The sequence below is a fragment of the Macaca nemestrina genome, chromosome 3, assembly GCF_043159975.1.
Source record: "Macaca nemestrina isolate mMacNem1 chromosome 3, mMacNem.hap1, whole genome shotgun sequence".
NCBI classification, from domain to species: Eukaryota; Metazoa; Chordata; class Mammalia; order Primates; family Cercopithecidae; genus Macaca; species Macaca nemestrina.
The window spans coordinates 147915003-147938573 of record NC_092127.1 but is presented as its reverse complement, the minus strand read 5'-3'; positions in this window follow the sequence as shown (position 1 = coordinate 147938573).

The following is a 23571-nucleotide window of genomic DNA, read 5'->3' as shown; positions in this document are numbered from 1 at the left end:
GCTAAGACTATTCTTGTGGAATTTGCAAAGAGATATTTGGAAGCCCACAGAGGGCTATGGTGAAAAAGAAAATATCCTCTGATAAAAACTGGAAAGAAGCTTTCGGAGAAACTGTTTTGTGTTCTGTTAATTCATCTCACAGAGTTACAGCTTTCCCCTCAAGAAGCCGTTCGCTAAGACGATTCTCGTGGAATTTGCAAAGTGATATTTGGAAGCCCATAGAGGGCTATGGTGAAAAAGGTAATATCCTCAGATTAAAACCTGGAAGAAGCTTTCTGAGAAACTGCTTTGTGATGTGTGACTTCCACTCACTGAGTTACAGCTGTATTTCGTGGAGCTGTTTGCTAGCCTCATTTCTGTGAAATCTGAGAACTGATATTTCGGATCCCTTTGAAGACTATAGGGACAAAGGATATATCGTCGGAAAAAAATGAGAAAGAAGCTTTCTGAGAAACTTCTTTGCGATCTGTGAATTCATCTCACAGAGTTACAGCTTTCCCCTCAAGAAGTCTTTCGCTAAGACTGTTCTTGTGGAATTTGCAAGGTGATATTTGGAAACCCATGGAGGGCTATGGAGAAAAATAAAATATCCTCAGAATAAAACTGGAAAGAAACTTTCTGAGAAACTGCTTTGTGTTCTACTAATTCATCTCACAGAGTTTCAGCTTTCCCCCCAAAAGGAGCCATTCGCTACGACTCTTCTTGTGGAATTTGTAAAGTGATATTTGGAAGCCCATAGAGTGCTATGGTGAAAAAGAAAATATCCTCAGATGAAAACTGGAAAGAAGCTCTTTGAGAAACTGTTTTGTGATGTGTGACTTACACACACTGAGTTACAGCTGTATTTCATGGAGCAGTTTGTGAGCCTTATTTCTGTGGAATCTGAGAACTGATATTTCGGATCCCTTTGAAGTCTATAAGGCCAAAGGAAATATCCTCCAAAAAAAATGAGAAAGAAGCTTTCTGAGAAACTTCTTTGTGATCTGTGAATTCATCTCACACAGTTACAGCTTTGCCTTCAATAAGTCCTTCGCTAAGACTGTCCTTGGGGAATTGGCAAAGTGATATTTGGAAGCCCATGGAGGGCTATGGTGAAAAAGAAAACATCCTCAGATAAAAACCGGAAAAAAGCTTTCGGAGAAACTGTTTTGTGTTCTGTTAATTCATCTCACAGAGTTACAGCTTTCCACTCAAGAAGCAGTTCGCTAAGACTGTTTTTTGTGGAATTTGCAAAGTGATATTTGAAAGCCCCTAGAGGTCTATGGTGTAAAAGGAAATATCCTTAGATAAAAAGTGGAAAGAAGCTTTCTGAGAAACTGCTTTGTTTTCTGTGAATTCATCTCACAGTGTTACAGCTTTCCCCTCAAGAAGCCGTTCGCTAACACTGTTCTTGTGGAATTTGCAAAGGGATATTTGGAAGCCCATAGAGTGCAATGGTGAAAAAGAAAAAATCGTGATAAAAACAGGAAAGAAGCTTTCTGAGAAACTGCTTTGTGTTCCATAAATTCATCTCAGAGAGCTACAGCTTTCCCCTCAAGAAGCCGTTTGCTAAGACTGTTCTTTTGGAATTTGCAAAGTGATATTTGGATGCACATGGAGGACTATGGTGAAAAAGAAAATAGCCTCAGATAAAATCTGGAAAGAAGCTTTTTGAGAAACTGCTTTGTGATGTGTGACTTCCACTCACTGAGTTACAGCTGTATTTGCTGAAGCTGTTTGCTAGCCTTATTTCTGTGGAATCTGAGAACTGATATTTCAGATCCCTTTGAAGTCTATAGGGCCAGAGGAAATATCCTCCAATAAAAAAGAGCAGGAAGAATTCTGAGAAACCTTTTGTGATCTGTGAATTCATCTCACAGAGTTACAGCTTTCCCCTCAAGAATCCGTTCACTAAGACTGGTCTTGTGGAATTTGCAAAGTGATATTTGGAAGCCCATGGAGGGCAACGGTGAAAAAGAAAATATCCTCAGATAAAAACTGGAAAGAAGCTTTCTGAGAAAGTGCTTTGTGATGTGTGACTTCCAGTCACTGAGTTACAGCTGTATTTCCTGGAGCTGTTAGCTAGCTTTCTTTCTGTGGAATCTGAGAGCTGATATTTCGGATCCCTTTGAAGACTATAGGGCCAAACGAAATATCCTGCAATAAAAATGAAAATGAAGCTTTCTGAGAAACCTCTTTGTGCTCTGTTAATTCATCTCACAGAGAAAGAGCATTCCCCTCAAGAAGCCTTTCTGAAAGAGTGTTCTTGTGGAATTTGCAAAGTGATATTTGGAAGTCCTTGGAGGGCTTTGGTGAAAATGAAAATATCCTCAGATAAAAACTGGAAAGAAGCTTTCTGAGAAACTGCTTTGTGTTCTGTTAATTCGTCTCACAGAGTTACAGCTTTCCCCTCAAGAAGCCGTTCGCTAAGGCTGTTCTTGTAGAATTTGCAAAGTGATATTTAGAAGCCCATAGAGGGCTAAGGTGTAAAAGAAAATATCCACAGATAAAAACTGGAAAGAAGCTTTCTGAGAAACTGCATTATGATGTGTGACTTCCACACACTGAGTTTCAGTTTTGCCCTCAAGAATCCGTTCGCTAAGACTGTTCTTGTGGAATTTGCAAAGTGATATTTGGAGGCCCATGGAGGGCTATGGAGAAAAAGAAAATATCTTCAGATAAAAACTGGGAAGAAGTTTTCTGAGAAACTGCTATGTGTTCTGTTAATTCATCTCACAGAGTTATAGCTTTCCCCTCATGAAGCCGTTGGCTACGACAATTCTTGTGGAATTTGCAAAGTGATTTTGGAAGCCCATAGAGAGCTATGTTGAAAAAGAAAATTTCCGCAGATAGAAACTGGAAAGAAGCTTACTAAGAAACTGCTTTGTGATGTGTGACTTCCACTCACTGTGTTACAGCTGTATTTCGTGGAGCTGTTTGCTAGCCTCATTTCTGTGGAACCTGAGAACTGATATTTCAGATCCCTTTGAAGACTATAGGGCTAAAGGAAATATTCTCCGAAAAAAATGAGAAAGAGGCTTTCTGAGAAACTTCTTTGTGGTCTGTGAATTCATCTCACAGGGTTACAGCTTTCCCCTCAAGAAGCCTTTCGTTAAGATTGTTCTTGTGGAATTTGCAAAGTAATATTTGGAAGCCCATGGAGGGCTATGGTGTAAAAGAAAATATCCTCATTTAAAAACTGGAAAGAAGCTATCTGAGAAACTTCTTTGTTATCTGTGATTTCATCTCACAGAGTTACAGCTTTCCACCCAAGAAGCCGTTCGCTAAGACTCTTCTTGTGGAATTTGCAAAGTGATATTTGGAAGCCCATGGAGGGCTATGGTGAAAAAGGACATATAATCAGATAAAAACCAGAAAGAGGCTTTCAGAGAAACTTCTATGTGTTGTGTGACTTCCACTGACTGAGTTACAGCTGTATTTCATGGAGGTGTTTGCTAGCCTTATTTCTGTGGAATCTGAGAACTGATATTTCAGATCCATTTGTATACTATAGGGACAAAGGAAATGTCGTCGGACAAAAATGAGAAAGAGCTTTCTGAAAAACTTCTTTGTGATCTGTGAATTCATCTCTCAGAGTTACAGCTTTCCCCTCAAGAAGCCTTTTGCAAAGACTGTTCTTGTGGAATTTGCAAAGTGATATTTGGAAACTCATGGAGCGCTATGGTGAAAAAGAAAATATCCATACATAAAAACTGGAAAGAAGCTTTCTGAGAAACTGCTTTTTGTTCTGTGAATTCATCTCACAGAGTTACAGCTTTCCTCTCAAGAAGCCGGTCGTTAAGACTGTTCTTGTGGAATTTGCAAAGTGATATTTGGCCGTCTATGGAGGGCTATGGTGAAAAAGAAAACATCCTCAGATAAAAACTGGAAAGAAGCTTTTTGAGAAACTGCTTTGTGACGTGTGACTTCTACTTACTGAGTTGCAGCTTTCCCTTCAAGAAGCCGTTCACTAAGACTGTTCTTGTGGAATTCGCAAAGTGATATTTGGAAGCCCTTAGAGGGCTACGGTGAAAAAGAAAATATCCTCAGATTAAAAACTGAAAAGTAGCTTTCTGAGAAACTGCTTTGTGATGTGTGACTTTCACTCACTGAGCTACAGCTGTATTTCATTGAGCTGTTTGCTAGACTTATTTCTGTGGAATCTGTGAACTGATATTTCGGAACTCTTTGAAGACTATTGGGCCAAAGGAAATATCCTCCTATAAAAATGACAAAGAAGCTTTCTGAGAAACTTCTTTGTGATCTGTGAATTCATCTCACAGAGTTACAGCTTTCCCCTCAAGAAGCCTTTCGCTAATACTGTTCTTGTGGAATTTGCAAAATGATATTTGGAAGCCCATTGTGGGTTATGGTGAAATAGAAAATATTCTGAGATAAAAACTAGAAAGAAGCTTTCTGTGAAACTGCTTTGTGTTCTGTTTATTCATCTCACAGAGTTACAGCTTTCCCCTCAAGAAGCCATGCGCTAAGACTGTTCTTGTGGGATTTGCAAAGTGATATTTGAAATCCCGTAGAGGACTATTGTGAAAAAGAAAATATCCTCAGATAAAAACTGGAAAGAAGCTTTCTGGGAAACTGCTTTTGATGTTTGAGTTCCACTCACTGAGTTACAGCTGTATTTCATGGAGCTGTTTGCCAGCCTTATTTCTGTGGAATCTGAAAACTGATATTTCGGAATACTTTGAAGACTACAGGGCCAAAGGAAATATCCTCTGATAAAAATGAGAACAAATCTTTCTGAGAAACTTCTTTGTGATCTGTGAATTCATCTCACAGAGTTCCATCTTTCCGCTCAAGAGGCCGTTCTTTAACACTGATCTTGTGGAATTTGCAAAGTTACATTGGGTAGCCTATGGAGGGCTAAGGTGAAAAAGAAAATATCCTCAGATAAAAACTGGAAAGAAGCTTTCTGGGAAACTGCTTTGTGACATCTGACTTGCACTCACTGAGTTACAGCTTTCCCCTCAAGAAGCCGTTCGCTAAGACTGTTCTTGTGGAATTCGCGAAGTGATATTTGGAAGCCCATAGAGGGCTATGGTGAAAAAGAAAATATCCTCAGATAGAAACTGGAAAGAAGCTTTCTGAGAAACTGCCCTGTGATGTGTGACTTCCACTCACTGAGTTAGAGCTGGATTTCGTGGAGCTGTTTGCTAGCCTTATTTCTGTGGAATCTGAGAACTGATATTTCGGATCCCTTTGAAGACTATATGGCCAAAGGAAATATCCTCCGATAAAAATGACAAAGAAACTTTCTGAGAAACTACTTTGTGATCTGTGAATTCATCTCACAGAGTTACAGCTATCCTCTCAAGAAGCATTTCGCTAAGACTGGTCTTGTGGAATGTGCAAAGTGTATTTTGAAGCCCATAGAGGGCTAAGGGGAGAAAGAAAATATCCTCAGATAAAAACTGGAAAGAAGCCTTCTGAGAAACTGCTTTGTGATGTCTGACTTCCACTCACTGAGTTACAGCTGTATTTCATGGAGATGTTTCCTAGCCTTATTTCTGTAGAATCTGAGAACTGACATTTCGGATCCCTCTGATGATTATAGGGACAAAGTAAATATCCTCTGTAAAAAATGAGAAAGAAGCTTTCTTAGAAACTTCTTTGTTATCTGTGAAATCAACTCACAGAGTTAGTGAAAAAGAAAATATCCTCAGATAAAAACTGGACAGAAGCTTTCTGAGAAACTGCTTTGTGTTCTGTGAATTCATCTCACAGAGTTACAGCTTTCCCCTCAAGAAGCCGTTCTCTAAGACTGTTCTTGTGGAATTTGCAAAGTGATATTTGATAGCTCATAGAGGGCTATAGTGAAAAAGAAAATATCCTCAGATAAAATCTGGAAAGAAGCTTTCTGAGAAACTGCTTTCTGATGTGTGATTTCCACTCACTGAGTTACAGCTGTATTTCGTGGAGCTCCTTGCTAGCCTTATTTCTGAGGAATCTTAGAACTCATATTTCGGATCCCTTGGAAGGCTATAGGGCCAAAGGAAATATCCTCTGAGAGATGGAGAAAGAAGGTTTCTGAGAAACTTCTTTGGGACTGGTGAATTCATCTCACAGAGATACAGCTTTCCCCTCAAGAAGCCGTTCGCTAAGACTGTTCTTGTGGAATTTGCAAAGTGTTATTTGGAAGCCCATGGAGGGCTATGGTGAAAAAGAAAATATCCTCAGATAAAAACTGGAAAGAAGCTTTCTGAGAAACTACTTTGCGATGTGTAACTTCCACTCACTGACTTACATTTGTATTTCATGGAGCAGTTTGTTAGCCTTATTTCTGTGGAATCTATCAACTGATATTTTGTATCCCTTGGAAGACTATAGGGCCAAAGGAAATATCCTACGATAGAAATGAGAAAGAAACTTTCTGAGAAACTTCTTTGTGATCTGTGAATTCATTTCACAGAGTTACAGCTTTCCCTTCAATAAGCCTTTCGCTAAGACTGTTCTTGTGGAAATTGCACAATGATATTTGGAAGCCCATGGAGGGCTATGGGGATAAAGAAAATATCCTCAGATAAAAACTGGAAAGAAGCTTTCGGAGAAACTGCTTTGTGTTCTGTGAATTCATCTCAGAGAATTACACCTTTCTCGTCAAGAATCCGTTTGCTAAGACTGTTCTTGTGGAATTTGCAAAGTGATATTTAGAAGCCCAAAGAGGGCAATGGTGAAAAAGAAAATATCCTCAGATAAAAACTGGAAAGAAGCTTTCTGAGAAACTGCTTTGTGATGTGTGACTTCCACTCACTGAGTTACAGCTGTATATCATGGAGCTGTTTGCTAGCCTTATTTAGGTGGAGTGTGAGAACTGATATTTCTGATCCCTTGGATGTCTGTCTATAGGGCCAAAGGAAATATCCTCCAATAGAAATGAGAAAGAAGCTTTCTGAGAAACTTCTTTGTGATCTGTGAATTCATCTCACAGAATTACAGCTCTCCCCTCAAGAAGCCGTTCGCTAAGACTGTTCTTGTGGAATTTGCAGATTGATATTTGGGAGCCCATAGAGGGCTATGATGAAAAAGAAAATATCCTCAGATAAAAACTGGAAAGAAACTTTCTGAAAAACTGCTTTGTGTTTTGTTCATTAATCTCTCAGAGTTACAGCTTTCCCTTCAAGAAGCTGATCGCTAAGACTGTACTTGTGGAATTTGCAAAGTGATATTTGGAAGCCCATAGAGGGCTATGGTGAAAAAGTAAATATCCTCAGACAAAAACTGGGAAAAAGCTTTCTGAGAAACTCCTTTGTGATGTGTGACTTCCATTCACAGAGTTACAGCTGTATATCGTGGAGCTGTTTGCTAGCCTTATTTCTGTGGAATCTGAGAACTGATATTTCGGACCCCTTTGAAGACTATAGTGCCAAAGGTAATATCCTCCGATAAAAAAGAGAAAGAAGCTTTCTGAGAAACTTCTTTGTGTTCTGTGAAATCATCTCACAGAGTTACAGGTTTCCCCTCAAGAAGCCTTTCGCTAAGACTGATTTTGTGGAATTTGCAAAGTGATATTTCGAAGCCAATGGAGGGAAATGGAGAAAAATAGAAATACCTCTAATAAAAATTGGAAAGAAGCTTTCTGAGAAACTGCTTAGTGTTCTGTTAATTAATCTCACAGAGTTGCAGCTTTCCCTTCAAGAAGCTGTTCGCTAAGACTGTTCTTGTGGAATTTGCAAAGTGATATTTATAGCCCATGGAGGGCTAAGGTGAAAAAGAAAATATCCTCAGATAAAAACTAGAAAGAAGCTTTCTGAGAAACTGCTTAGTGTTCTGTTAATTCATCTCACAGAGTTACAGCTTTCCCCTCAAGAAGCCGTTCGCTAAGTCTGTTCTTGTGGAATTTGCAAAGTGATATTTGATAGCTCATCGAGGGTTATCGTGAAAAAGAAAATATCCTCAGAGAAAAACTGGAAGAAGCTTTCTGAGAAACTGCTTTGTGATGTGTGACTTCCAATCACTGAGTTACAGCTGTATTTCGTGGAGCTGCTTGCTAGCCTTATTACTGAAGAATCTTAGAACTGATGTTTTGGATCCCTTGGAAGGCTATATGGCCAAAGGAAATACGCTCTGATAGATAGAGAAAGAAGGTTACTGAGAAACTTCTTTGGGAACAGTGAATTCATCTCACAGAGTTACAGCTTTCCCCTGAAGAAGTCTTTTGCTAATACTGTTCTTGTGACATTTGCAAAGTGATATTTGGAAGCCCATGGAGGGCTATGGTGAAAAAGAAAATATCCTCAGATGAAAACTGGAGAGAAGCTTTCTGAGAAACTGCTTTGTGATGTGTGACTTCCACTCACTGACTTACATATGTATTTCATGGAGCTGTTTGCTAGCCTTATTTCTTTGGAATCTGAGAACTGATATTTTGGATCCCTTGGAAGACTCTAGGGCCAAAGGAAATATCTCCCAATAGAAATGAGAAAATAGCTTTCTGAGAAACTTCCTTGTGATCTGTGAATTCATCTCACAAAGTTACAGCTTTCCCCTCAAGAAGCCTTTCGCTAAGACTGTTCTTGTGGAATTTGCAAAGTGATATTTGATAGCTCATAGAGGGCTATCGTGAAAAAGAAAATATCCTCAGATAAAATCTCGAAATAAGCTTTCTGAGAAACTGCTTTCTGATGTATGACTTCCACTCACTGAATTACAGCTGTATTTCTTGGAGCTGCTTGCTAGCCTTATTTCTGTGGAATCTTAGAACTGATATTTCGGATCCCTTGGAAGGCTATATGGCCAAAGGAAATACGCTCTGATAGATAGAGGAAGAAGGTACTGAGAAACTTCTTTGGGACCAGTGAATTAATCTCACAGTGTTACAGCTTTCCCATGAAGAAGCCTTTTGCTAATACTGTTCTTGTGGAATTTGCAAAGTGATATTTGGAAGCCCATGGAGGGCTATGGGAAAAAAGAAAATATTCTCAGACAAAAACTAGAAAGAAGCTTTCTGAGAAACTGCTTTGTGATGTGTGACTTCCAGTCACTGACTTACATCTGTATTTCATGGAGCTGTTTGCTAGCCTTATTTCATTGGAATCTGAGAACTGATATTTTGGATCCCTTGGAAGGCTAAGACTGTTCTTGTGGAATTAGCAAAGTGACACTTTGAAGCATATAGAGGGCTATGGTGAAAAAGAAAATATCGAGGGGGGCGGAGCAAGATTGCCGAATAGGAACAGCTCCAGTCTCCAACTCCCAGCGCGAGCGACACAGAAGACCGGTGATTTCTGCATTTTCAACTGAGGTACTGGTTTCATCTCACTGGGGAGTGCCGGACGATCGGTACTGGTCAGCTGCTGCAGCCCGACCAGCGAGAGCTGAAGCAGGGCGAGGCATCGCCTCACCTGGGAAGCGCAAGGGGGAAGGGAATCCCTTTTCCTAGCCAGGGGAACTGAGACACACAACACCTGGAAAATTGGGTAACTCCCACCCCAATACTGTGCTTTAAGCAAACAGGCACACCAGGAGATCATATCCCAAACCTGGCCGGGAGGGTCCCACACCCACGGAGCCTCCCTCATTGCTAGCACAGCAGTCTGTCATCTACCGGCAAGGCAGCAGCAAGGCTGGGGGAGGGGCGCCCGCCATTGCTGAGGCTTAAGTAGGTAAACAAAGCTGCTGGGAAGCTCGAACTGGGTGGAGCTCACAGCAGCTCAAGGAAACCTGCCTGTCTCTGTAGACTCCACCTCTGGGGACAGGGCAATAACAAACACAGCCGAAACCTCTGCAGACGCAAAGGACTCTGTCTGACAGCTTTGAAGAGAGCAGTGGATCTCCCAACACGGAAGCTGAGATCTGAGAAGGGACAGACTCCCTGCTCAAGTGGGTCCCTGACCCCTGTGTAGCCTAACTGGGAGACATCCCCCACTAGGGGCAGTCTGACACCCCACACCTCACAGGGTGGAGTACACCCCTGAGAGGAAGCTTCCAAAGCAAGAATCAGACAGGTACACTCGCTGTTCAGAAATATTCTATCTTCTGCAGCCTCTGCTGCTGATACCCAGGCAAACACGGTCCTGAGTGGACCTCAAGCAATCTCCAACAGACCTACAGCTGAGGGTCCTGACTGTTAGAAGGAAAACTATCAAACAGGAAGGACACCTACACCAAAACTCCATCAGTACATCACCATCATCAAAGACCAGAGGCAGATAAAACCACAAAGATGGGGAAAAAGCAGGGCAGAAAAGCTGGAAATTCAAAAAATAAGAGCGCATCTCCCCCGGCAAAGGAGTGCAGCTCATCGCCAGCAACGGATCAAAGCTGGACGGAGAATGACTTTGACGAGATGAGAGAAGAAGGCTTCAGTCCATCAAATTTCTCAGAGCTAAAGGAGGAATTACGTACCCAGCGCAAAGAAACTAAAAATCTTGAAAAAAAAAGTGGAAGAATTGATGGCTAGAGTAATTAATGCAGAGAAGGTCATAAACGAAATGAAAGAGATGAAAACCATGACACGAGAAATACGTGACAAATGCACAAGCTTCAGTAACCGACTCGATCAACTGGAAGAAAGAGTATCTGCGATTGAGGATCAAATGAATGAAATGAAGTGAGAAGAGAAACCAAAAGAAAAAAGAAGAAAAAGAAATGAACAAAGCCTGCAAGAAGTATGGGATTATGAAAAAAGACCAAATCTACGTCTGATTGGGGTGCCTGAAAGTGAGGGGGAAAATGGAACCAAGTTGGAAAACACTCTTCAGGATATCATCCAGGAGAACTACCCCAACCTAGTAGGGCAGGCCAACATTCAAATCCAGGAAATACAGAGAATGCCACAAAGATACTCCTCGAGAAGAGCAACTCCAAGACACATAATTGCCAGATTCACCAAAGTTGAAATGAAGGAAAAAATCTTAAGTGCAGCCAGAGAGAAAGGTCGGGTTACCCACAAAGGGAAGCCCATCAGACTAACAGCAGATCTCTCGGCAGAAACCCTCCAAGCCAGAAGAGAGTGGGGGCCAATATTCAACATTCTTAAAGAAAAGAATTTTCAACCCAAAATTTCATATCCAGCCAAACTAAGTTTCATAAGTGAAGGAGAAATAAAATCCTTTTCAGATAAGCAAATGCTGAGAGATTTTGTCACCACTAGGCCTGCCTTACAAGAGACCCTGAAGGAAGCACTAAACATGGAAAGGAACAACCGGTACCAGCCATTGCAAAAACATGCCAAAATGTAAAGACCATCGAGGCTAGGAAGAAACTGCATCAACTAACGAGCAAAATAACCAGTTAATATTATAATGGCAGGATCAAGTTCACACATAACAATCTTAACCTTAAATGTAAATGGACTAAATGCTCCAATTAAAAGACACAGACTGGCAAACTGGATAAAGAGTCAAGACCCATCAGTCTGCTGTATTCAGGAGACCCATCTCACAAGCAGAGACATACATAGGCTCAAAATAAAGGGATGGAGGAAGATTTACCAAGCAAATGGAGAACAAAAAAAAGCGGGGGTTGCAATACTAGTCTCTGATAAAACAGACTTTAAACCATCAAAGATCAAAAGAGACAAAGAAGGCCATTACATAATGGTAAAGGGATCAATTCAACAGGAAGAGCTAACTATCCTAAATATATATGCACCCAATACAGGAGCACCCAGATTCATCAAGCAAGTCCTTAGAGACTTACAAAGAGACTTAGACTCCCATACAATAATAATGGGAGACTTCAACACTCCACTGTCAACATTAGACAGATCAACGAGACAGAAAGTTAACAAGGATATCCAGGAATTGAACTCATCTCTGCAGCAAGCAGACCTAATAGACATCTATAGAACTCTCCACCCCAAATCAACAGAATATACATTCTTCTCAGCACCACATCGTACTTACTCCAAAATCGACCACGTAATTGGAAGTAAAGCACTCCTCAGCAAATGTACAAGAACAGAAATTATAACAAACTGTCTCTCAGACCACAGTGCAATCAAACTAGAACTCAGGACTAAGAAACTCAATCAAAACCGCTCAACTACATGGAAACTGAACAACCTGCTCCTGAATGACTACTGGGTACATAACGAAATGAAGGCAGAAATAAAGATGTTCTTTGAAACCAATGAGAACAAAGATACAATATACCAGAATCTCTGGGACACATTTAAAGCAGTGTGTAGAGGGAAATTTATAGCACTAAAAGCCCACAAGAGAAAGCAGGAAAGATCTAAAATTGACACTCTAACATCACAATTAAAAGAACTAGAGAAGCAAGAGCAAACACATTCGAAAGCTAGCAGAAGGCTAGAAATAACTAAGATCAGAGCAGAACTGAAGGAGATAGAGACACAAAAAACTCTCCAAAAAATCAATGAATCCAGGAGTTGGTTTTTTGAAAAGATCAACAAAATTGACAGACCACTAGCAAGACTAATAAAGAAGAAAAGAGAGAAGAATAAAATCGACGCAATTAAAAATGATAAAGGGGATATCACCACCGACCCCACAGAAATACAAACTGCCATCAGAGAATACTATAAACACCTCTACGCAAATAAACTGGAAAATCTAGAAGAAATGGATAATTTCCTGGACGCTTACACTCTTCCAAGACTAAACCAGGAAGAAGTTGAATCCCTGAATAGACCAATAGCAGGCTCTGAAATTGAGGCAATAATTAATAGCCTACCAACCAAAAAAAGTCCAGGACCAGATGGATTCACAGCTGAATTCTACCAGAGGTACAAGGAGGAGTTGGTACCATTCCTTCTGAAACTATTCCAATCCATAGAAAAAGAGGGAATCCTCCCTAACTCATTTTATGAGGCCAACATCATCCTGATACCAAAGCCTGGCAGAGACACAACAAAAAAAGAGAATTTTAGATCAATATCCCTGATGAACATCGATGCAAAAAACCTCAATAAAATACTGGCAAACTGGATTCAGCAACACATCAAAAAGCTTATCCACCATGATCAAGTGGGCTTCATCCCTGGGATGCAAGGCTGGTTCAACATTCACAAATCAATAAAAATAATCCAGCATATAAACAGAACCAAAGACAAGAACCACACGATTATCTCAATAGATGCAGAAAAGGCTTTTGACAAAATTCAACAGCCCTTCATGCTAAAAACGCTCAATAAATTCGGTATTGATGGAATGTACCTCAAAATCATAAGAGCTATTTATGACAAACCCACAGCCAATATCATACTGAATGGGCAAAAACTGGAAAAATTCCCTTTGAAAACTGGCACAAGACAGGGATGCCCTCTCTCACCACTCCTATTCAACATAGTGTTGGAAGTTCTGGCTAGGGCAATTAGGCAAGAGAAAGAAATCAAGGGTATTCAGTTAGGAAAAGAAGAAGTCAAACTGTCCCTGTTTGCAGATGACATGATTGTATATTTAGAAAACCCCATTGTCTCAGCCCAAAATCTCCTTAAGCTGATAAGCAACTTCAGCAAAGTCTCAGGATACAAAATTAATGTGCGAAAATCACAAGCATTCTTATACACCAGGAACAGACAAACAGAGAGCCAAATCAGGAATGAACTTCCATTCACAATTGCTTCAAAGAGAATAAAATACCTAGGAATCCAACTGACAAGGGATGTAAAGGACCTCCTCAAGGAGAACTACAAACCACTGCTCAGTGATATCAAAGAGGACACAAACAAATGGAAGAACATGCCATGCTCATGGATAGGAAGAATCAATATCATGAAAATGGCCATAATCTCCAAGGTTATTTATAGATTCAATGCCATCCCCATCAAGCTACCAATGAGTTTCTTCACAGAATTGGAAAAAACTGCTTTAAAGTTCATATGGAACCAAAAAAGAGCCCGCATCTCCAAGACAATCCTAAGTCAAAAGAACAAAGCTGGAGGCATCACGCTACCTGACTTCAAACTATACTACAAGGCTACAGTAACCAAAACAGCATGGTACTGGTACCAAAACAGACATATAGACCAATGGAACAGAACAGAGTCCTCAGAAATAATACCACACATCTACAGCCATCTGATCTTTGACAAACCTGAGAGAAACAAGAAATGGGGAAAGGATTCCCTATTTAATAAATGGTGCTGGGAAAATTGGCTAGCCATAAGTAGAAAGCTGAAACTGGATCCTTTCCTTACTCCTTATACGAAAATTAATTCAAGATGGATTAGAGACTTAAATGTTAGACCTAATACCATAAAAATCCTAGAGGAAAACCTAGGTAGTACCATTCAGGACATAGGCATGGGCAAAGACTTCATGTCTAAAACACCAAAAGCAACGGCAGCAAAAGCCAAAATTGACAAATGGGATCTCATTAAATTAAAGAGCTTCTGCACAGCAAAAGAAACTACCATCAGAGTGAACAGGCAACCTACAGAATGGGAGAAAATTTTTGCAGTCTACTCATCTGACAAAGGGCTAATATCCAGAACCTACAAAGAACTCAAACAAATTTACAAGAAAAAAACAAACAACCCCATCAAAAAGTGGGCAAAGGATATGAACAGACATTTCTTAAAAGAAGACATTCATACAGCCAACAGACACATGAAAAAATGCTCATCATCACTGGCCATCAGAGAAATGCAAATCAAAACCACAATGAGATACCATCTCACACCAGTTAGAATGGCGATCATTAAAAAGTCAGGAAACAACAGGTGCTGGAGAGGATGTGGAGAAATAGGAACACTTTTACACTGTTGGTGGGATTGTAAACTAGTTCAACCATTATGGAAAACAGTATGGCGATTCCTCAAGGATCTAGAACTAGAAGTACCATATGACCCAGCCATCCCATTACTGGGTATATACTCAAAGGATTATAAATTATGCTGCTATAAAGACACATGCACACGTATGTTTATTGCAGCACTATTCACAATAGCAAAGACTTGGAATCAACCCAAATGTCCATCAGTGACAGACTGGATTAAGAAAATGTGGCACATATACACCATGGAATACTATGCAGCCATCAAAAAGGATGAGTTTGCGTCCTTTGTAGGGACATGGATGCAGCTGGAAACCATCATTCTTAGCAAACTATCACAAGAACAGAAAACCAAACACCACATGTTCTCACTCATAGGTGGGAACTGAACAATAAGATCACTTGGACTCAGGAAGGGGAACATCACACACAGGGGCCTATCATGGGGAGGGGGGAGGGGGAGGGGAGAGGGATTGCATTGGGAGTTATACCTGATGTAAATGATGAGTTGATGGGTGCAGCACACCAACATGGCACAAGTATACATATGTAACAAACCTGCACGTTATGCACATGTACCCTACAACTTAAAGTATAATAATAATAAATAAATTTTAAAAAAGAAAAAAAAAAAAAAGAAAATATCCTCAGATAAAAACTGGAAAGAAGCTTTCTAAGAAACTGCTTTGTGATGTGTGACTTCCAATCAGTGAGTTACAGCTGTATTTCGTGGAGCTATTTGCTAGCCTTATTTCTGTGCAATCTGAGAACTGATATTTCGAATCCCTTGGAAGAAAATAGGGCCAAAGGAAATATCCTCCGATAGAAATTAGAAAGAAGCTCTCTGAGAAACTTCCTTGTGATCTGCGAATTCATCTCACAAGGTTACAGATTTCCCCTCAAGAAGCCGTTCGCTAAGACTGTTCTTGTGGAATTTGCAAAGTGATATTTGGAAGCCCATGGAGGGCTATGGGGAAAAAGAAAATATCCTCATATAAAAACTGGAAAGAAGCTTTCTGAGAAACTGCGTAGTGTTCTGTGAATTCATCTCACAGAGTTACAGCTTTCCCCTCAAGAAATCATTCGCTAAGACTGTTCCTGTGGAATTTGCAAAGTCATATTTGGAAGCCCTTAGAGGGCAATGGTGAAAAAGAAAATGTCCTCAGATAAAAACTTCAAAGAAGTTTTCTGAGAAACTGCTTTGTGATGTGTGACTTCCACTCACTGAGTTACAGCTGTATTTCGTGGAGGTGTTTGCTAGCCTTATTTCTGTGGAATCTGAGAACTGATATTTCGGATCCCTTTGAAGACTATGGGGCCAAAAAAAATATCCTCCGGTAAAAAAGAGAAAGGAGCTTTCTGAAAAACTTCTTTGTGTTCTGTGAAATCATCTCAAAGAGTTACAGCTTTCCCCTCAAGAAGCCTTTCTCTAAGACTGTTCTTGTGGAATTTGCAAAGTGATATTTGGAAGCCCATGGAGGGCTATGGCGAAAAAGCAAATATCCTCTGATAAAAACTGGAAAGAAATTTCTGAGAAACTGCTTAGTGTTCTGTTAACTCATCTCACAGAATTACAGTTTTCCTCTCAAGAAGCCGTTCGCTAAGACTGTTCTTCTGGAATTTGCAAAGTGATATTTAGAAGCCCATAGAGAGCTATGGGGAAAAAGAAAATATCCTCAGATAAAAACTGGAAAGAAGCTTTCTGAGAAACTGCTTTGTGATGTGTGACTTCCACTCACAGAGTTACAGCTGTATTTCGTGCAGCTGTTGCTAGCCTTATTTCTGTGGAATCTGAGAACTGAAATTTCCGATCCCTTTGAAGACTATGGGGCCAAAAGAAATATCCTCCGATAAAAAAGAGAAAGAAGCTTTCTGAAAAACTTCTTTGTGTTCTGTGAAATCATCTCAAAGAGTTACAGCTTTCCCCTCAAGAAGCCTTTCTCTAAGACTGTTCTTGTGACATTTGCAAAGTGATATTTGGAAGCCCATGGAGGGCTATGGTGAAAAAGAAAATATCCTCAGGTGAAAACTGGAGAGAAGCTTTCTGAGAAACTGCTTTGTGATATGTGACTTCCACTCACTGACTTACATATGTATTTCATGGAGCTGTTTGCTAGCCTTATTTCTTTGGAATCTGAGAACTGATATTTTGGATCCCTTGGAAGACTCTAGGGCCAAAGGAAATATCTCCCAATAGAAACGAGAAAATAGCTTTCTGAGAAACTTCCTTGTGATCTGTGAATTCATCTCACAAAGTTACAGCTTTCCCCTCAAGAAGCCTTTCGCTAAGACTGTTCTTGTGGAATTTGCAAAGTGATATTTGATAGCTCATAGAGGGCTATCGTGAAAAAGAAAATATCCTCAGATAAAATCTCGAAATAAGCTTTCTGAGAAACTGCTTTCTGATGTGTGACTTCCACTCACTGAATTACAGCTGTATTTCTTGGAGCTGCTTGCTAGCCTTATTTCTGTGGAATCTTAGAACTGATATTTCGGATCCCTTGGAAGGCTATATGGCCAAAGGAAATACGCTCTGATAGATAGAGGAAGAAGGTTACTGAGAAACTTCTTTGGGACCGGTGAATTAATCTCACAGTGTTACAGCTTTCCCATGAAGAAGCCTTTTGCTAATACTGTTCTTGTGGAATTTGCAAAGTGATATTTGGAAGCCCCTAGAGGGCTATGGTGAAAAAGAAAATATCCTCAGAGAAAAACTGGAAAGAGGCTTTCTGAGACACTGCTTTGTGATGTGTGACTTCCACTCACTGAGTTACAGCTGTATTTCATGGAGCTGTTTGATAGCCTTATTCTGTGGAATCTGAGAACGGATATTTCGGATCCCTTTGAAGACTATAGGGACAAAGGAAATATCCTCCAATAAAAAAGAGAAAGAAGCTTTCTGAGAAACTTCTTTGTGTTCTGTGAAATCATCTCACAGAGTTACAGCTTTCCCCTAAAGAAGCCTTTCGCTAAGACTGTTCTTGTGGAATTTGCAAAGTGATATTTGGAAGCCTATGGAGGGCTATGGGGAAAAAGAAAATATCCTCAGATAAAAACTGGAAAGAAGCTTTCTGAGAAACTGCTTAGTGTTCTGTTGAATCATCTCACAGAGTTACTTCTTCCCCCTCAAGAAGCCGTTTGCTAAGACTGTTGTTGTGGAATTTGCAAAGTGATATTTGAAAGCCCATACAGGGCTATGGTGAAAAAGAAAATATTCTCAGAGAAAAACTGGAAAGAGGTTTTCTGAGAAACTGCTTTGTGATGTGTCACTTCCACTTACAGAGTTACAGCTGTATTTCGTGCAGCTGTTTGCTAGCCTTATTTCTGTGGAATCTGAGAACTGATATTTCGGATCCCTTTGAAGACTATAGGACCAAAGGAAATATCCTCTGTTAAAAAAGGGAAAGAAGGTTTCTGAGAAACTTCTTTGTGTTTTGTGAAATCATCTCACAGAGTTACAGCTTTCCCCTCAAGAAGCCGTTTGCCAAGACTGTTCTCGTGGAATTTGCAAAGTGATATTTGGAAGCCCATGGAGGGCTGCGGAAAAAGCAAATATCCTCTGATAAAAACTGGAAAGAGGCTTTCTGAGAAACTGCTTTGTGTTCTGTGAATTCATCTCAAAGAGTTACAGCTTTCCCCTCAAGAAGCCGTTCGCTAAGACTGTTCATGTGCAATTTGAAAAGTGATATTTGGAAGCCCATAGACGGCTATGGTGAAAAAGAAAATATCCTCAGATAAAAACTGGAAAGAAGCTTTCTGAGAAACTGCTTTGTGATGTGTGACTTCCACTCACTGAGTTACAGCTGTATTTCGTGGAGCTGTTTGCTAGTCTTTTTTCTTTGGAATCTGAGAACTGATATTTCGGATCCCTTGGAGGACTATAGTGCCAAAGGAAATATCCTCCGATAGAAATGAGAAAGAAGCTTTCTGAGAAACTTCTTTATGATCTGTGAATTCATCTCACAGAGTTATAGCTTTCCCCTCAAGAAGCCGTTCGCTAAGATTGTTCTTGTGGAATTTGCAAATTGATATTTGGAAGCCCATGGAGGGCTATGGGGAAAAAGAAAATATCCTCACATAAAAACTGGAAGGATGCTTTCTGAGAAACTGGTTTGTGTTCTGTGAATTCGTTTCACAGAGTTACAGCTTTCCCCTCAAGAAGCGTTTTGCTAAGACTGTGCTTGGGGAATGTGCAAAGTCATATTTGGAAGACAATGGAGGGCTATGGGGAAAAAGAAAATATCCTCAGATAAAAACTGGAAAGAAGCTTTCTGAGAACCTGCTTTGCGTTCTGTGAATTCATCTCACAGTGTTACAGCTTTCCCCTCAAGAAGCCGTTCGCTAAGACTGTTCTTGTGGAATTTGCAAAGTGATATTTGGAAGCCCATAGAGGGCTATGGTGAAAAAGAAAATATCCTCAGATAAAACTGGAAAGAAGCTTTTGAGAAACTGCTTTGTGATGTGTGACTTCCTCTCACTGAGTTACAGCTGTATTTCCTGAAGCTGTTGGCTAGCCTTATTTCTGTGGAATCTGAGAACTGATATTTCTGATCCCTTTGAAGACTATAGGGCCAAAGTAAATATCATCCGATAATAAAGAGAAAGAAGCTTTCTGAGAAACTTCCTTGTGATCTGTGAATTCATCTCACAGAGTTACAGCTTTCCCCTCAAGAAGCCTTTCGCTAAGACTGTTCTTGTGGAATTTGCAAAGTGATATTTGGAAGCCCAAGGAGGGCTATGGGAAAAAAGAATATATCCTTAGGTAAAAACTGGAAGGAAGCTTTCTGAGAAACTGCTTTGTGAGGTGTGCTTCCGCTCACTGAGTTACAGCTGTATTTCGTGGAGCTGTTTGCTAGCCTTATTTATGTGAAATATGAGAAATGATATTTTGGATCCCTTTTAAGACTATAGGACCAAAGGAAATATCCTCCGATAGAAATGAGGAAGAAGCTATCTGAGAAACTATTTTGTGATCTGTGAATTCATCTCACAGAGTTACATACAAATCATCTAACTTTCAGATTTTCTACTCATGTTTCTGTGTCCAAAAGTTTTGGAAGATTCATATAATTATATAGATAAGTAAGGTTATAACTCATATTTATGAAACAAAAAAACAAATATTCAACTAGAGGGTTTGTTCATTTACAAAAAAATTCCTGGAGAGAAAGGAAAGTACCTGAGGTGACTAGATACTCAGTAGATTAATGGGCAATTTTTATGTTTTTCCTAAATTAATTTTCCCATTAGTCATGCAAGGTAGGGTTGTTGCATCATTTTATGTAAAATGTAGCTCAGAAAGTTTGAGAAATAATGAAGTGAGGGTTTTCCCCATTGCCCTAGTGCTTCTCAAACTAATCCCCACAATGTCCTGATGGCAGAGGAGAGAGAACATGGACCTAAGGTCTAGGGTCCCAACTGCTCTTGCCCTTGTACTATCACTAACACCCTTGTCACATCCACATGCAACCTAGGTTACCTCCTACAAGGACAACACCAGACCCTCCAGGCACACTGCGTCCAGACACACACAAGCCATGTCACAACTCTGGGATTCTGACTTCTCAACTCCTTCTGCCCTATGCTTACTTCATTACCTTAAACCCCTTACTCCTCCCCAAAACCCAATTTAAATGTCATCTCCTGAGTAAATCCTTCAGCCTGTTTAGACACCTACAGAGAATGACCTACACAACATTTTGCTCATACATGAGTAAGAATATTAACTACTTTTATTGTGATTTATTTATGTCCTACTGTGTCACTAGACTTGGAGCTCTCTGAAAGCAGAGAGCTACCTGGTTCATTCTGATATTTCTAGTACCTAGCATGGTTCCTGGGAAAAGATAGATTTTCTATGTATATTTGTTGAACAAAGTGCTAGCAGGTAAAGTAGAAAACCATGTAGCCATTGGGTTGTTTGAATGAAAATATGCTTCCAAAATATTTCTAGGTAGAGAATGAGAAAATAGCTAAAAGTAGTGTGTTCTCATTATTCTTTGAAACATTCTTTTTTTTTTTTTTTTTTTTTTGAGACGGAGTCTCGCTTTGTCGCCCAGGCTGGAGTGCAGTGGCCGGATCTCAGCTCACTGCAAGCTCCGCCTCCCGGGTTTACGCCATTCTCCTGCCTCAGCCTCCCGAGTAGCTGGGACTACAGGCGCCCACCACCTCGCCCGGCTAGTTTTTTGTATTTTTAGTAGAGACGGGGTTTCACCATATTAGCCAGGATGGTCTTGATCTCCTGACCTCGTGATCCGCCCGTCTCGGCCTCCCAAAGTGCTGGGATTACAGGCTTGAGCCACCGCGCCCGGCCGAAACATTCTTTCTACAATCTTGCTTTTTCAAAACTGTTTATCATTGATTAAAGGGCTGGCTAGGAAAATTTTACATAGCTGAAACTATGACAAATTACTAATTAGTACCATCCAAATTAATAAGATATGGGTGTTTCTAAAGGGAAAACAAACAATAAGAACTGGAATGCCCCCTAAATAGCTGCTTGCTTTTAATAATCAGAAAATCAGATTTGACTACCTTATTTAATATTTGTATCTTAGTTCTATATCTTACACAAAAATCCTAATGTCGTGAAAATAAATTTTTATAAAGAGTTTTGAAAGTAGATGTTTTTAAAATTTCAAACCTCAGAGAATATCTCATACAAAGTTTTAGGAAAACATACCAAGTAAAACTTCTCTTAAAAGAAAGAAAGAAATAGGCATCACTGTCCTCTTTTTACTCATTCATCTCTGCTAGCCTTAGGGAAATATACATTTACGTGGAAATTGCACATTTTCAAAAACTACAAAGCAATGACAAGATAACAAGATGAAAAACTTTTCTCCTCTACCAAAATCAAAGGCAGTTGAGTTCCTATTCTTCCCTGATTTTGTGTAGCTGAGATTGTTGCTCTAATAATTTCAACAATAATAACATGAGTAATAGGTTACAAGAGGTGATATTCTTTATGGAGTTCGGTTTTTTTTTTTTTTATGGGGTTGTCCCCACCCCAAGAGCAGCAAATAATCCCCTGACTATTCCTAAAACAATTGCAGTTGATGGACCAGTCGACACGTGCCACAGAGGGCTCCAGCAGGATGGGCGGCCTTCGTGCGTCCCACAGGGCCGCTTTTATGACAGTTTGTCCAAACATTAAAAAAAAAGCAACTACCACAGCAACAAGATTCACAGAAAAAGAGGCAAGCTAGGCATGACAATACTTACTGATTCCTGAGTGTGTGTGGTTGAAAGTTGTAGCCACGAATCTTGGCAGAAGGGCTCCTTTGAGGGCAATGTGAAAGGTCAACGTTTTTGGCATAAACTAACAAAACACAAAGAAGGGGAAAAAAAGAAAAAGCAGCCCCCGTGGGGTTAATTATAGCAGAAATATCATCCAGTCTGGAGCTTATAGAACTATAAACCCACCTGCTGATTCTCCTTTCTTCTCCTTCCGTGGGATGGGAAAGCAGCCAATCAGAAGCAGTTATACATCCCACCCACCTCGCCGCTAATCCGTTGCAGGTTGGCAAGAGAAAGCTGAAACAAGATAAGTGCCTCCATCCTCTCCTGCCTTTCCAATCAGGGTTAATACTGATCGTTATTTGGTCACTGGCTAGTCCAGCTGCAGTGATTGCTACCTCCTCCTCCTCTCTCATATTTGCATTTGAATTGCCTTCATCCTAACACTAAAATGGCTCAAAGCTTGTTTTGCCTGACCTTATGGAGATAACATGCACTTCTTCATAATCAGTCAGTATCTACCATCTGTGTCTTCCTTGAACGATGCCTGGATAATGTTCACTTCTCCCAACAGATGCTCTGAGAATGATCAGGCTTTTTCTCTTCTGTAAGCATGAATCCTTATAATATATACATGTAACATGCATACATATGTCTATGTGTGTATGCATATATGTATGCAGTCTGATTATATTGCTTCATCTTGGATAATTTCAAGCTGCTTGGTTGGTGATCATTTGGCTTTAAACACTTTTATAAATAGCATAGTCTCATTTTGACTAAAGATGAGAATTTTAGTTCCATCTGTATAGGAAGCTCTTAAATTGCAGCATATTTATATGGTGAGACTTGGTAGCTGGGAAAGTCAAACTGTAGGCTTTACTAACAAATGTGATTTGCCAAGTACTCTCATAATATTTGAAACACTAAATTAGGCACTTCTTGCAGCCAGAAAAAGTGGCAGCTCTTTCCCTTATTGGGTTTATATTCTAACAAATATCACCATCTGCTATTTATTCTTCTTATTTTGAACATGGTATCACAGAGACACAACAAGTTTAAATGAATCTGTAAGATTCTATAGTTAACATACTCCATCCAGGGAACTGGAAAATCTTTAGAAGTTATTTTTCTTAATTCACTTTTACCGAAAAATATTCTCTCACTCATATTGGCTTAAGAGTTTAGACCCTGAAGGCAGACTGTCTGAATTCAGATCTTACCTACCTCTACCAGTTGGTGATTGTAGAACTCAAGCACCCTATTGAACCAATTTCTCCATCCACAAGGTGAAAATAACAGCCATACCTATTCTTCAGAATTGTGGTTAAGGGTTAAATGAATGAATATACATAAAGATCCAGGTCTACAATAAATTCCATGTCAGCATGAATCCTTACCCATGGGCTGTGACACTCCCCAAAAGGCACATGCTTAAGCCCAATGTTCAAGTCTATATGGCCACCATTTCTGTATTCTTATACACATTTTCAATGAAAATCACAAGTCTAATATAAATGTGAGTACACCCACATTTGCTGAGTAACCACTGTGTGTCTTCAACTTCCCCAATATTGTTAGTTGCCTTTTCATCTTTTCATCTTTCACGTCTTCCTTACCAACATAATCTTTTTTTTTACCGTGGAGTTATCA